Source organism: Choloepus didactylus, chromosome 22 (genome assembly GCF_015220235.1).
Source record: "Choloepus didactylus isolate mChoDid1 chromosome 22, mChoDid1.pri, whole genome shotgun sequence".
Lineage (NCBI taxonomy): Eukaryota > Metazoa > Chordata > Mammalia > Pilosa > Megalonychidae > Choloepus > Choloepus didactylus.
Genome location: NC_051328.1, coordinates 34,100,577 through 34,113,869, shown reverse-complemented (window position 1 = coordinate 34,113,869; position 13,293 = coordinate 34,100,577). Strand labels below are relative to the sequence as shown.

The 13,293-nt window shown below is 45.2% G+C and overlaps 1 protein-coding gene across 2 annotated transcripts in view; it reads right to left on the bottom strand.

The window, feature by feature from the left end:
• The window catches only part of WWOX (WW domain containing oxidoreductase), a 966,762-nt gene that overhangs the window by 480,739 nt on the left and 472,730 nt on the right, over positions 1 to 13,293 (bottom strand). The window lies entirely within an intron of this gene.

Below are 13,293 nucleotides of genomic sequence, written 5' to 3'. Positions count from 1 at the left end.
TCTGCAGCTGCTTTCTGCCAAGCCTGAGAGCAGAAATTAATTTCAATGACCCAGGCGAGTGGAGGGGAGCTCTGTCAGGTAATTAGTCTTCGTCTTTTGCTACTCAGGGTCTATCACTGTGCTAATCCATACATAAACCCACGCGTTCCCTGAGTCACTCACAATCTGCGGGGCCGTTTAACTACCTCTTGCTTGCGTTCACAGGGAGCCCGGGCGTTCTCCTGGAAACGGATGGAGGCTCCCTTTCATGTTTCCCTTCCTTCCCCCTCTTTATGGACGGCGGAATTAATGCAGCTGATTTACATGTTCTTCTGCCCGTTTGATCGAGTCGGTCGTTGATTAAGTAGAGCTTGGGGTTGGGGGGGGAGCAGGTGGGAGGGGCTGCTCCCACTCCTGCAGCTTCCTGACTTGCCAGTTTATTAATGAAAAAGGCACCGATATTGATAGCCCTGACACTACAAGTGCAGCAATTAAAGGGTATGTCCTTCCAGGCTTCTAATTAAAAAGGAGCTTTTTCTATCCGGGAAGGGTCCTATTGTCATATTTGCATTCAATTCTGGCTGGGGCTTGGACTCTCCTGTCTCTTCCTTGAGGAAAATCTCCTGGGGGATTCTTAGACCTAAAAAAACATAAACACAATGTGAAAAGCTTTGTTCTCCATAGGGGTCATTCTGAAATAGATGGAAAAGAACAATTTTTGAGCAGGCACCTGTACACAAATGAAGCCCGCCTCCCTCCACCCGTCTCCCAAACCCTACTCGGGGCTTCATGTTTTTCTTGCTTTTAACCCTGATGGAGAGCGGCACTTTTTAAAAACAATTTTTTAAACAAATTAAATAGTGGCTATTATAATTTTCTGAGTATCTACTAAAGGACTGTGCATTTGCTAGCATATTTAACTCTTAGCACAATGTGGGGGACAGGTTTCACTGTTCCCATTTTACAGATGAGAAAAACTAACAGTCTCTCGGAGAAGTTCAGCATCCCACAGCTGTGTTTCTTTCTGAATCAAAGTCTCTGTTTTGCTACAGGAGGTGCCCCCTCAAAAGCCTGCGGAGCGGGGGCAGGGGGGGCAGCAGGCAAGTGACAAAAACAGCAGAAGCAGGTCAGGTGGGGACTGTGGAAGCTGGAGAGCCCATACCCCATCTAAAGGGACAGCTCGGGCCCCACCCCATGTGCTCCCGCCAATTCTGCAGCCGCATTCTAGCCCAAAGCTGATGACCTTCTGTGGTACTTCAGCTTTTCAAGGGAAGTCAGAAATCTGGACTTTTAAGTGAAATATCCCTTAAGTGGTATTAATTCATTAAAAAAAAATCACCATGGAGTCTACACATCTATTCCCCCAGAAGCACACATTCGCAACCTCAGAGATGCTCTCTACCTGCCTCCTTAGAATCAACAAGATCCATTTTTTCTCAACACTTTGTATTTTTATTTTGAACCACTCATCTAGTGTGGGTTTTGTGGGTTTTGTCATGATACTCATCTGTTGCAGAGAAGAGGGAGTGTTGTCACGTGCTGAAACTGCCCCAGGACTAGGCCAAATTTGTAAAGGAAACACACTGTGCCCTGAAATGCGCTCCTCCTGGTTGTCCACTGTTGACATCAGATCCCCGCTCAGCCCTCCTAGGACCGCTGACCCTCACACACACCAGCTACAGGGAAACCAGTCCTCTGACCCTGGAATCTGGGAGGCCTTCTCCCCACGCCCGCCCTGCCACACTCACCGAGGATATTTTACTTCCCCAGCAGGTCCGCTCTGGGTTTATTCCCACTTCTGCAGTCAACCGCATTTGTAATATTTGACTTTTATTTTTTTAAAACCTCTGCGAGCCTCAGTTTTTTCGTCGGCACAATGGGAGGTAATTCTGGCATAACTGGCTTGTTGTGTGATTCCCATGAGACAACATATAGAAAAGTCTGGGCACCGCACCTGACTCCTGGTAGGGATGCAGTCTGCCTCGCTTCTGTGCCTGCGTCTTGCTGAAGCAGAGGCTGCCCGCAAGGACTGGCCGCCTGTGGGCACTTGTACCAGGCTTGGCCGCCTGCAGGCGCTTTCACGTCTGGGGATACAAGGCGTCCAGACTGACAAGGCTCTTGGGGGTAAGTTTCTTCCCCAGTCCTATTTTATTGCCACATCCCCAATGAATAGCCCGAGTTTTGGACAGTAGGTCCATCATCCAGCCTGAGTTTTTCTAGCTTTATAAAGTGGGGTTTATAATCCCTCCGTGACAGGACAGCTGCTGGGAGAGTATAAAAGGTCCCCTTACCTAGAAGCCCACAGGAACTCGAGCTCCCACAACCAGCCCCCCAGAAGCAGTTAGTTCTCTTGCTTCATATATGTCAATATATCAATATATCAGGTTTTGTTCTTCAAAGTTCTTTTTCCATGCTCAGGACTATCGCTTGGAAATAAAAACAACAAACAAAAAACCTGAATCTTCACAGAAGCTGTAACTGTGAATCTCCTAATCATTTCTGATTTTACAATGAATTCCTAGAAATGACAACATCCCCTCCCAAACGAGACAGACAGAGAGAGAGAGAGAGAGAGAGAGAGAGAGAGAGAGACCCGAAAGACAGCAAAGCTCTAATGTTCTCATATATTTTACTGGAATAAGAAGGACTCTATCTCACCTCCTGCTCCCACCAGTCTTTGGGTGGGCACCATGCAAAAGCCACAGCCATCAGACTGGTGTCCAGTGCTCTGCTGCCCACATTCCATGGCAGCCAATTGCAATTAAGAGGGCCCTTCAGGCCAGAAAAAGGGAGCCACCAGATCTTATCAGGGAGGCCAGCAGGCTGGGTCTTTTCAGATGCTGCTCACCTGGTAGAACAAACAAACAAAAATGGTGGTGGAGGAAGATCCCAGGAGGAGAAGGAGAGATGGCCCAAGTGGGAAGGACAGGGAGCCAGAGGGCTGGGCAACTGAGTGGAGAGGCTTGAAAAGGAAACACAGACTCGGAGCCCACCTCTTGGGTACACATCCTGACTCTGACTCTGCCCTTGGCCACTCAGGAAACTTGTACAAGTCACTCAGCCTCTCCAAATGTTGGTCTGCTTATCTGCAAATTGGAACGTATAACAGCATGTTCTTGTTTTTGTTTTGTTTTAAAAAAAAAAAAAAAAATCATGTGAAATAATGTCCGCAAAGGGCTAAGGGCTGTGCCTGGTAGGGGCAGTTACTATTCTAAGAGAAGTACTGGCCTTGGAGAGGAGAAAGAGATCAAGAGATCCAGGAGGGAACTGGATTATTCCAGAAAGCATCCCAGAGAAGAACTCAGACATGCACAGACAAGTGGCCAGGTTTGAAGGTAACTCCCTGTCCACCTGGTGCAACCACATGAGACACTCCTCCACAACTCAGAGGAAGGACAGACCCTGCAAAAAAATCAAAGTCTTCCATTTAGGGGGCTAGCTCACGGCTGCCAATAACCAACTGCAGAGGGCCTCCCTCTGAGCTCCTAGAGGTTGGAAGGTGTGGACACCTGTACACCACACTGGGCCGTGGGTGAGGAGGATCTTACCCAGGCTATAGGGTCCTCCCATACGGCTCCCATCAGGCCACACCCTTAAGGGGCATACATTTCTTTTCACATAGAAAGACTTGAACATCCACCAAGCGCTTAGCTCTGGACCACTTACGAGGGGCATCCAGGAAAGCAATCTCTCCAGCCCACATTTCTTTGATTTTTAGATCTGAGGACCATGTCAGGGACTGAGGAAGTAAGATGCGGTAGGAAGTTCCAGAGAGACCCAAGTTCAATTGCCAGGCGGGCCACTGATGAGTAGAATGACGAACCAGTAGTGTACCTTTAAAAGCCTCACCCGTCAAATCGAGGCAGCAAGACTTATTAAGATAGAGTTATTGCGAGGATGAAGCAGAGAACATGGGAGACCTGGCGGACAATCAACATGGGCATTTTCTGTTTTATTACCCCAGGTTCCTGGGTCTGCTCTAGACAGAGAGGGGCTGGAGAGCCAGACCTGTCAGCCTGTCCCTGGACTTGGGCAGAGGAGGGGAACAAATCCAAACTACATCAGCTTTTCCAGCCCGATAATGAATTCTGCCCAAAGCACAAACCCTCAGGGTGGTCTCCTGACTTCTTCAAATGGTTGAGTCCAAGCTGGCACCAAGAAGAAGTTATCCAAAGGAGCAGCCAAATTAACTTGAGGTCGAATGCTTCTTGATCCTCTTCCAGAAATAACACACGACTCCAGAGCGGGTCGGGAGGCCCTGCTCTATTTTTACTTCCGTAGCTAAGCTGCCTCTTTCTGATCATGTACCCTACCTTTCAGGCCCTCTTCAAATTCCAAAAACTTGAGGCTAAAAAAAAATCCATTAATTAAATTTTTTTAAAGTTCCCATGGAGCAAGAGAAAAGGGGGTCATTACTAGTAAGCAAAAAGACTGAGGATGGAGTTGGGGGGCAATTGGGGGAGGGACAATCACTCGATTTTTTACCAGGAAAAGAAAATAATAATACACAACAAAACCTCATTAACTCAGTATCAGTTTATTCAAAAGAGCTTATCATTTGCAGCAACCACTCCCCAATCAACTGGATGCCTCTATTGTAATCTTCTTTAGCGCCGAAAGTCTGATAATTAAATATATTAATATATCAGAGAGGCCAGGCGTGGTTTATTTGAATGCACAGGGTATTTTGCAAGAGGTCTCTAAGGTGTCCACGCATAGTAGGTATTCAGTAACCCCTTCCCTTGCATTTTACATGATCAAAGCTTTAATCTGGTCTATAGCATGTCTAGTGCTTATCAATAATAATAGTGGTTTCTGTTTTAATATACTACCTTTATTAAACTGGAGCCGCAAACTCTTAATAGCAAGGGCCTGTCCGAGGCACTTTAATCACCGCTGCAGTGCAGATGTCTCTCCCAGGAAAACACGGGCAATGTGCAGTGGTAGGATGGGGAGCCTCCACCTTGGAGCTGGCAGGATGAGTTATGGGATCATATGAGCAATGCAATTAGGCCCTGGCTCCTCCTGCAAACCTCTCTGCTCTCTCCACCATAAAGCACTTTCCTCTGTGACCTGGTTTCCAAAGCCTTTTTTCACCCCCTCAAGTGGCCACCAGTGACACCTGCCCAGGATGGTCAACTCCTGAGTTCTGTACATGCCTTCCACTCACAGGTTTTCAACACAGACACCCAGGTCAAGGGCAAACTCACATCCCATGTTCTCATGACGATGACGATGACCATGGTGACGACGATGACGATGTCGACAGTGCTAGCTAAGTACTGAACACTTCCTGTGTGTCAGTGTTGTGTGAGCATTTTCATCATTTAATCTTCCCAACAACTTTCGGAGGTAGAGACTATAATACCCCCATTTTGTAGGTGAAGAAACAGAGGCTTCAAGAGGGCGAGTGACTTATCCAATGAGGTCACACGGGATGAACTTAACTCCCCCAGCAATTGAACTGGGAAAATAAGTGTGAAGGGTTGTCAAGAAGGGAAGCACATTAGAGACCCAGGGCCCAGGGCTTTTTAATTGGAGGCTGGTCACATAAACACCCTCTGTCTAGAATACACAAAAATTCCAGACTCCCAGAAGGAAACCAGGGGTTCAGCACAAACCATATTGTTCAGACAAACAGTCAAGCCACAGTGAGCCACTCTTATCCCTACTGAGAATGGTGGGATCCTCCAGAAATCCAAGTCCCGAGATGCCAGCCAGGAGCCAGCCTGGCAATCAGACACGTTCTGATTGCTCTTTTCCCTACGATGGTGAACTTAAAATAAGGCACTGGCACCTGACCTTGTGAAACTCACAGCTGCTGAGGGAGACAAGATCACTTGATCATTCATTCAACCTTGATTCCTTCATTCAACAATTGTTTTTTGAGGACTTCCTATGGGCCAGTCACCTGTTATAAATTATGAAAGAAACAGGAGTAATATCCCTGTCCTCATGCTGCTTAGAGTCTAATGAGAGGAGACAGACAATAAACACGTGAGAAAGACACAGGAGAAAAAGGAAGGCAGGGAAGTGAAGTGAGAACATCCATGTAGATAAGGGGGTGTTGGGAATAGGGTTTAGGAACTGGGAAAGGGAGAAGTGACTGAGTCTAGAAGAGCAGGGAAAGCTCCCTGGGAAAATGATCCATTTTAGTCCCAAAGGATGAGAAAAGGTTTATCAGCTAAACCAGGAGGGAAACACTGCTCCAGGCAGCATCAACAGCTTGTGCAAAGGCCCTGCGGCAGGAGGGAGCCTGCTGCGAGGAGGCTGCAGAGATGGGCAGGGGCCCTGCAGGGCCTCCCAGGGATTGGGTTTTCATCCCAAGGGGTATGGAGAGCTAAAGGTACTTAAAATAGGGAGTGGCAGACAGGATAATGGCAAGACTGGATTTCTATTTTGGAGAAACAACTCTAAAGTCCACCTGAAGACAGGATTTTAAGAGAGGCAAGAGGGGAAACAAACATGCCTGGTAGAAACCTTACTGCCAACACTTCAGACATGACATGAAGTCACAGGTGCAGAATTCATCCCACGCTGTTATCAAGTACTCTACAGGGAGACAAAGGAAGGTCAGACCCCGCTGGTGTTTTCTGTGCCCCACCCGTTGTGGGGGGAAAAAAGAAAAGACCCAAGAGAAAGCAAGCAGTAGTGCCCTTTGGAAAGTTTTAATTTTATTTCAACTTTGCTAAATCTACTTACATTCACATTTTGAAATATGTATGCACAATAAAACACTGCAGTTATGGTCTATTGGGTTAAAAATCCACTTTTTGGAACAGGTTCAAGGGAATACTTTACACAAAAGACCTCAGAATGGAAAGTAATTCTTCAGATAAAATAGAATGGAAGCATGCCCCTTGCAAGATAAATGCACAATCAGGAAGGATGTGGAACCATCACTAATGGGAGGTTCGCAACAGCCAGCCCCGTAATTCCACCAGGAACCAGCTGGAAGGGGAGCGCCTGGCTACTGCTCGGCGTCAACATTCACACTTTACTAAGGGTCTCTCCTCGTCCTTTCCTAATTCAGCTTAAACCAAGAAATTAACCCCCGATTTAAAACAGTGAGATTCCATTGCAATAAGCCATGCACAAAGCCTGGTGTGGCCCTGGTGCTCATTCTGCAAAGTTCCAGACAAAGAGAGCTAAAAAAAAAAAAAAAAATTACTGGAATAAATCCACCGACAAGCATTTCTGTGCTTATTTTCTGTAATTATCTTTGTGTGGGGAGGCATACAAAAAAGGAAGGAAATGCGGTTCTTATCCTTAAGGAGTTGGCAATCCTGTTTGGAGGGCAATACTCAGCTGCAAGTGTGTATCAGAATCACCTTGGGAGCTTAATAGAAATACAGATTCTTGGCACTCACCAGGGACCAAGTGAATTTGCGTGTCCATGCAAGGCCTGGGAATCTGTATTTTAGGAAAAAAAAACAGGACTCCTGATGGGGTCTGGGATTCAGGACCACTGATTTAGGAAGAAAGAGAACCTTCGGGAACTTATTAGCATTGCAGAAGCCAACAAGATCTAGCCATATCTTTTACCCAAGGTGGGCATCTCTCTGAAGGTCGCCATGACAGCTGCTCAGGCATCCAGCCTCTCTCTGTTCTTCTCCAGCAAGAGCACAAATCCTTTGCAGAGAAGGATATTCCATTGTAGGACAACCAAAGGGACACAACCACTGTCCTTCAAATATCCTTTAAAAATCTGGTTATCCCAATAAAATTGCATTTTATATATATATATATATATATATATATATATATATATATATATATATAGTGATAAGGAGCATGGGATATTTTCATTTATTTATTTTTTTTTATTTTAGAGTAATGAAAATGTTCTAAAATTGATTGTGGTGATGAATGCACAACTATATGATGATACTGTGAGCCACTGATTGTGTATTTTGGATGGATTATATGGTGTGTGAATATATCTCAACAAAACGGCATTTTAAAAATCGGGTCTTCTTTGTCTTCCTCAAGTTAAACAGTTGATTCAGTTCTCTTCTTCTTATGCTCCCAAGGCCCATGTCATCACATCATCGTCCTAGGGACACAGTCCAGTTTGTCAATAGCACTCTTACTAGTTGATATTCAAGGCAGAAATCAAGATTTGAGGCATGGTTGACCAATGCCAAATCCACAGGATGTTTTCCCCCCTTGATCTGGACACTATAGGTTTATTAAAGCTGTCCAAGTTTGCATCATTCTTACCAAAGCCCAGCAGTATATAAAATGACTATATACTCTACCTTTCATTAATTGGTCCAGTAATCTTTTCAAATACAAGGCAAAGCTATTTTGAGATACCACTGATATTGTTGCTTCATGGTCCACTTATTTTTTCAAAATTTTGGAAATTATGTACTTAGTGATTTGTTCCAAAATTTTTCCAGGGAGTAGCTTCAGTGCTATTTATTTCCTGGTCCTGTCAATTACTCTTCTCTCCTCAACTCCCACCCCACATGCATTCCTCTTTATGAATCTAGTCTTTCCCCTTTTTGCTCCTCTCCTTTTCTCCATGAGCTTACCAAAATTTCCAATGGAGCACCTGAGACCTCATTGGTGATGTCTTTTTTGGCATCCCAGGCTGTTATTCAAAGACTCATAGAATCAGAGAATGTCAGGGTTTGAAGGGCCTTGGAGACCAGCCAAGGAAAACCCCTGGTTATGCAGCTGAAGAAAGAGTCTAGAAAGGACCCGGGGCAAACTGAGTTGGCCAAGTTGGAAGCTGGGCAAGGACTAGGATTCAGGTCTTCTGTTCTCTCTCCAAGCATTTTTGACACTCTCCCTTGTTTGGGATTTGGAGACCTAAATCCATTCAGCTAAGACTGTTTTCCTCTACTCTGGAAATTCTGTCCTCAGGGCTCAGGCACTGAGCAAAGATGCTGGCTGTGTGGCCAGGCAGGTTCTGAGGTTTGGCACCTGGGGCAGGTATAGTGTCAAACACACCAAGAAAAAGGGCTGCCTGAAAGATCCTTAAATTATGTAGAGTAAAGCAACCTTAACCACACGGCTCACTGAGGGCAACCTTAACCACATGGCTCACTGCTCAACATGATTTTTATAAAAGGGAAAATAATGTCACCAAGATATCAGAAGAAATGGTAACATGCTGCCCTGTGCCCATAAGTGCAGTGGGGAAGGAACAAAAACAAAATTTTAATTTTAATTCTTGGAAAACAATTTCCCAATATTTGTGGTTGATATGGAAATTTTATCTTAATCAAAATATCTCCATTAGTTTAAACCCAAAAGGGAAATGAGAACAAAAATTAAAACTCACCCCACCTTGATGAGGGTGCGCCAAAAGGACACAGGGGTCCAGTGAAAGAGTTCCCAGTGGCCAAAGCTGGAACAATTTGAGCGACAAAATAAATAAAGCAAAAATGGACTATAATCCAAAGTATAAAATAAACATCCATGTGTCTGTATGATATAAATAAATGATTAAATAAACAAATAGGGGGAAAGAGACAAATCTCCTGGGCAGAAGAATTTCAAATAATTTATGTAGACACTCTGCCCTCAAGGAAATGGAGCAGAATTTCCCACCCCTTAAGCGTGGGTTACAATGACCTCCTTCCAAATGGTACAGTATAGAGAGAAGGTGAGAAAGAGTTACTTGGTAGTGGAGGAACATGAGAAACACTACCTCAGCCAGGTGACCAAGGTCAGCGTCAACAGTGATAAGTCACCTTGATAAGCAAGTATCCTTGGTGTGATGGGATGAGAAGGGCACTTTATCTCCATATGGTCATCCTCCCAAAACATAACCCCAGTCTAATCATGAGAAAAACATTAGACAAATCCCAATTGAGGGGCATTCCATAAAACACCTGACTGGTACTCAGTTCTGTTAAGCTCATTAAAAACAAAACAAAACAAAACAAAACCCATCAGCCAAGAGGAATCAAAGGGGACATGATGACTAAATGCAATAAATGCAATGTGGCATCCTGGGTGGGATCCTGGAACTAAAAAGGGACATTAGGTAAAAATAAGAAATCCGAACAAAGTATGGACTTCCAGTAAATAAAAAATTATAAATTTTGGTTCATTAATTGAAACAAATGTGCCATATTAACATAAATGCTAATAATGGGGGGAAGCTGGATGCAGGGCACATGGGAACTTTCTGTCCTATTATCTCAATTTTTCTGTAAATCAAAAACTATTCGAAACAAACAAGTCTTTTAAAAAATAAAGTAAAAACACATGGCACGTGATATTCTAGGAGTGGCCCGGGAGTTGTCTGAGCAGGGAACACAGGGATCCCAGTTATCCTCAGAGCGGGGGAAACAGGCCCTGGGTGATTAGGCCCCACGGATTCCTATCCACAGGGAGAGACGCAGCCAGAAGAGGCCGGGGAACCCTAAAGTATGGGGCTCAGGACAGACCTCGGGTTACCCGGTCTGAGGGTGGAGCTGCAGCTGACCCCACAAAGCCGAGTCGCCAGGGACCCCATCACAGTGATCCATGACGTTCTCCAGCAAAGCTCAGGAGCTCAGAAATGGGAGCCAAGACGGGCCACTCGGGACCTGCAATGTGTAAGTGGCAATAAATCTAACAGGGCGAAGGTGGAGGGATTCCAGGATGCCGGTGAGAACACCGTCTCCCACAGCCAGGCTCCTGTCTGGGGACAGGGGCGGGACTCCGGACTGGAGGGGCCTCGGGTCCGGCTTTGCTTGTGGCTGCGACATCCTCACTTTTTAGTTTCAACGCAAACGGCTCTGTGCTCCCGCCCTACAGGTGAGCACTGCTTTCCATCTGGAAGGCTCCCAGGCCAGCGTTCAAAACTGTGTTCACACGACACCAGCCCCTTTAGGCAAATGAATTCAGTCCAGAAATTGTCTGGGGAATAATACCTTCTTGTTGGCTGTTGTGCCTTCCTGCAATAAATAATTTCCACTCAGGGTGCTAGAGTATCCCAAATGATAGACATATTATGTCCATGAAAGGCAACTTTTAAAAAAATCTTTCTGCAATAAAAGTGAGGGCTTTTTTCTCTCCTTCTTGGCATCCCAGCTTGCCATAGAAATGAGTGATTTTCTGAATTTCTGCCAAGTATAGATGGTTCAGCCTGCTATTAGATTAGTCTGTTTATACAGAAACAGCCAAAAATAGGAAACACACAGAAGCTATTAAAGATATTGTCCTGTGAGGGAAAGATTTGAATGGTTTTCTTACTGCAAGTGGGAAATAAGATATGAGTCAGTATTAATGTGATAAAGAAGTTAATGTGCTCTAAAGCAAACCGTTAGTTTCTTCATCTTGTTTCAGAGGTGACAATAAAAGGAATACACAGGCAATTATTTAGGGCTGGGTGAGCATGGAAGGTAGTGAGCACTTTGCACAGCCTGATCAGACCAGCCAGGTAGAAATGCATCCCTTTTAACAAATAAGGATGGAGCACCCAGGGAGTCTTCAAAGGGGAAGATGGCTCCAGGCAAAAAAAAAAAAAAAAGATTAAACAATAACAATAATAATAATAATGCCAGGTTTCACAAATTCAGCAGTAAATTACAATCTCACTTTTGCCCATGGGTTGCTCAGTACATGATTGGAAATCACATGGCCTCTTCGGTTAAAGTGAGTCAAGACGGACGACTTCTGTTGAGTTCTACGTGCGAGCTGCTGCAGAAATTATTTTCCTTATCTATAAAGTGGGTGAGGGACTTGTCCTCGAAGGCTACAGGTCACCGGGCCTCCCCCTCAGTAACATCACTAGATGGCCCATTAGGAATGTCTTTGGCACGTTCTGACCACGTGAGCCGCCCCTGACAGCATTTTAGGACATAAAGCATTTCACCCTGAAAGTAGAAGTGAATCTAAATGTAGAACGTGAAGCGCACTATCTAAATCACACACTGTGGAGCCCAGAACTATGTACTACTTTCCTCATGGTTTATACTTGAAACTTTTGAACAAATAGTGCTTTCTGACAGCATATGTATTTCTTTGGAGCCCTTTGAGGTGTGGTGAGCAACTTAGAATTTGCCGTGCAGCCCAACATCGAAGAAAGGTGAGTTCTTGGTCTACTATCTAAAGGGAAGGAGGTTTCTATTTAATAACAAGTACCACAAATTTAGCAGCTTAAAACAGCACATAATTATTATCTCATGGTTTCCACGGGCAGGCATCCAGGCACGACTGCAGGTCTCACGAGGCTGAAATCCAGGTGTCAGCCAGGGCTGTGGTCTCCTCCGAGGCTTAGCTGGGGAAGAATCACCTTCCAAGTCCTCTCAGATCACTGGCAGAATTCATTTCCTTGTGGTGGTAGGAATGAAGTCCTGGCCGCCTCGGGCTGCTCTCAGCTCCTAGAGGCTGCCCACAGTTCCCCACCACGTGCCTTCCATATAAGCCATCTCACAGCCTGGCAGTGACTTCTTCGAAGGCAGCAGTGAAGTCAGCATCTCTCTGACTTCAGGCCTTAATCTTCACCTGATTAAGTCAGGCCCACCCTGAATGGTCTCCCTGTTGCGTAACTCAAAGTCAACTGATTTGGGACCTTAAATACATATGCAAAACCCCTTCACTTTCCCATATAATATAGCCTTGGTTAGAAGCAAGTCACAGGTCCTGTCCACACTCAAGGGGAGAGGATCACACAAGGGTGTGCACGCCAGGAGGCAGGAAATCACTGGGGCCCTGTTAGGATCCGTCTGCCACACTGAGGAAGAAAACATGGGGTAACTTTTAAAGAGAGTTTCATCGTGGTAGGATCTGAATTACTTCATGTATGAGGGTGAGTTTAGATATTTGGTGGAGGAGAAGGGGAGGCTGGAGAGAAAACAGATGGAAACCATTATTTCTTCAAAATAGTCACATCTTTTAATATTTTCCTAGAATCATCTGCTGCCCAGGTATCACGTAATAAAATATGAGTGTGTGTAAAATGTACAGTTAACCTTGAGCAGCCTTCACCTGGGCAACCAAAACCCTCCTTCAACTGGCACGATGATGAACTTGGATATCCATGGGCACTAAACCATCAAGAAAAGCCAAGACAAGGTCAAAGACGAACTGGAGCCTAGCTGCCTGGAAGGTATAGGAAGACGACTGGTAAGTTACCTGATGGAATGTTATGAGCTGACCAAATAAAAGCCACGTTCTGTGGCCACCAGACACAAAACAGCAGGAAGAGGTCTGGGTAGAAGAAGAAATGCAGCTGGAAGAAGAAAAGAATGAGCCAGGGCAAGAGGGAAAGAGAAGACAACCAACAGGGGTGAGACGAAAGGGGAGAGGGGGGGAGGAGAGCAGAGGAAGGAGAGGGAGAGAATGAAGCAAACTTCACTCGCGTAG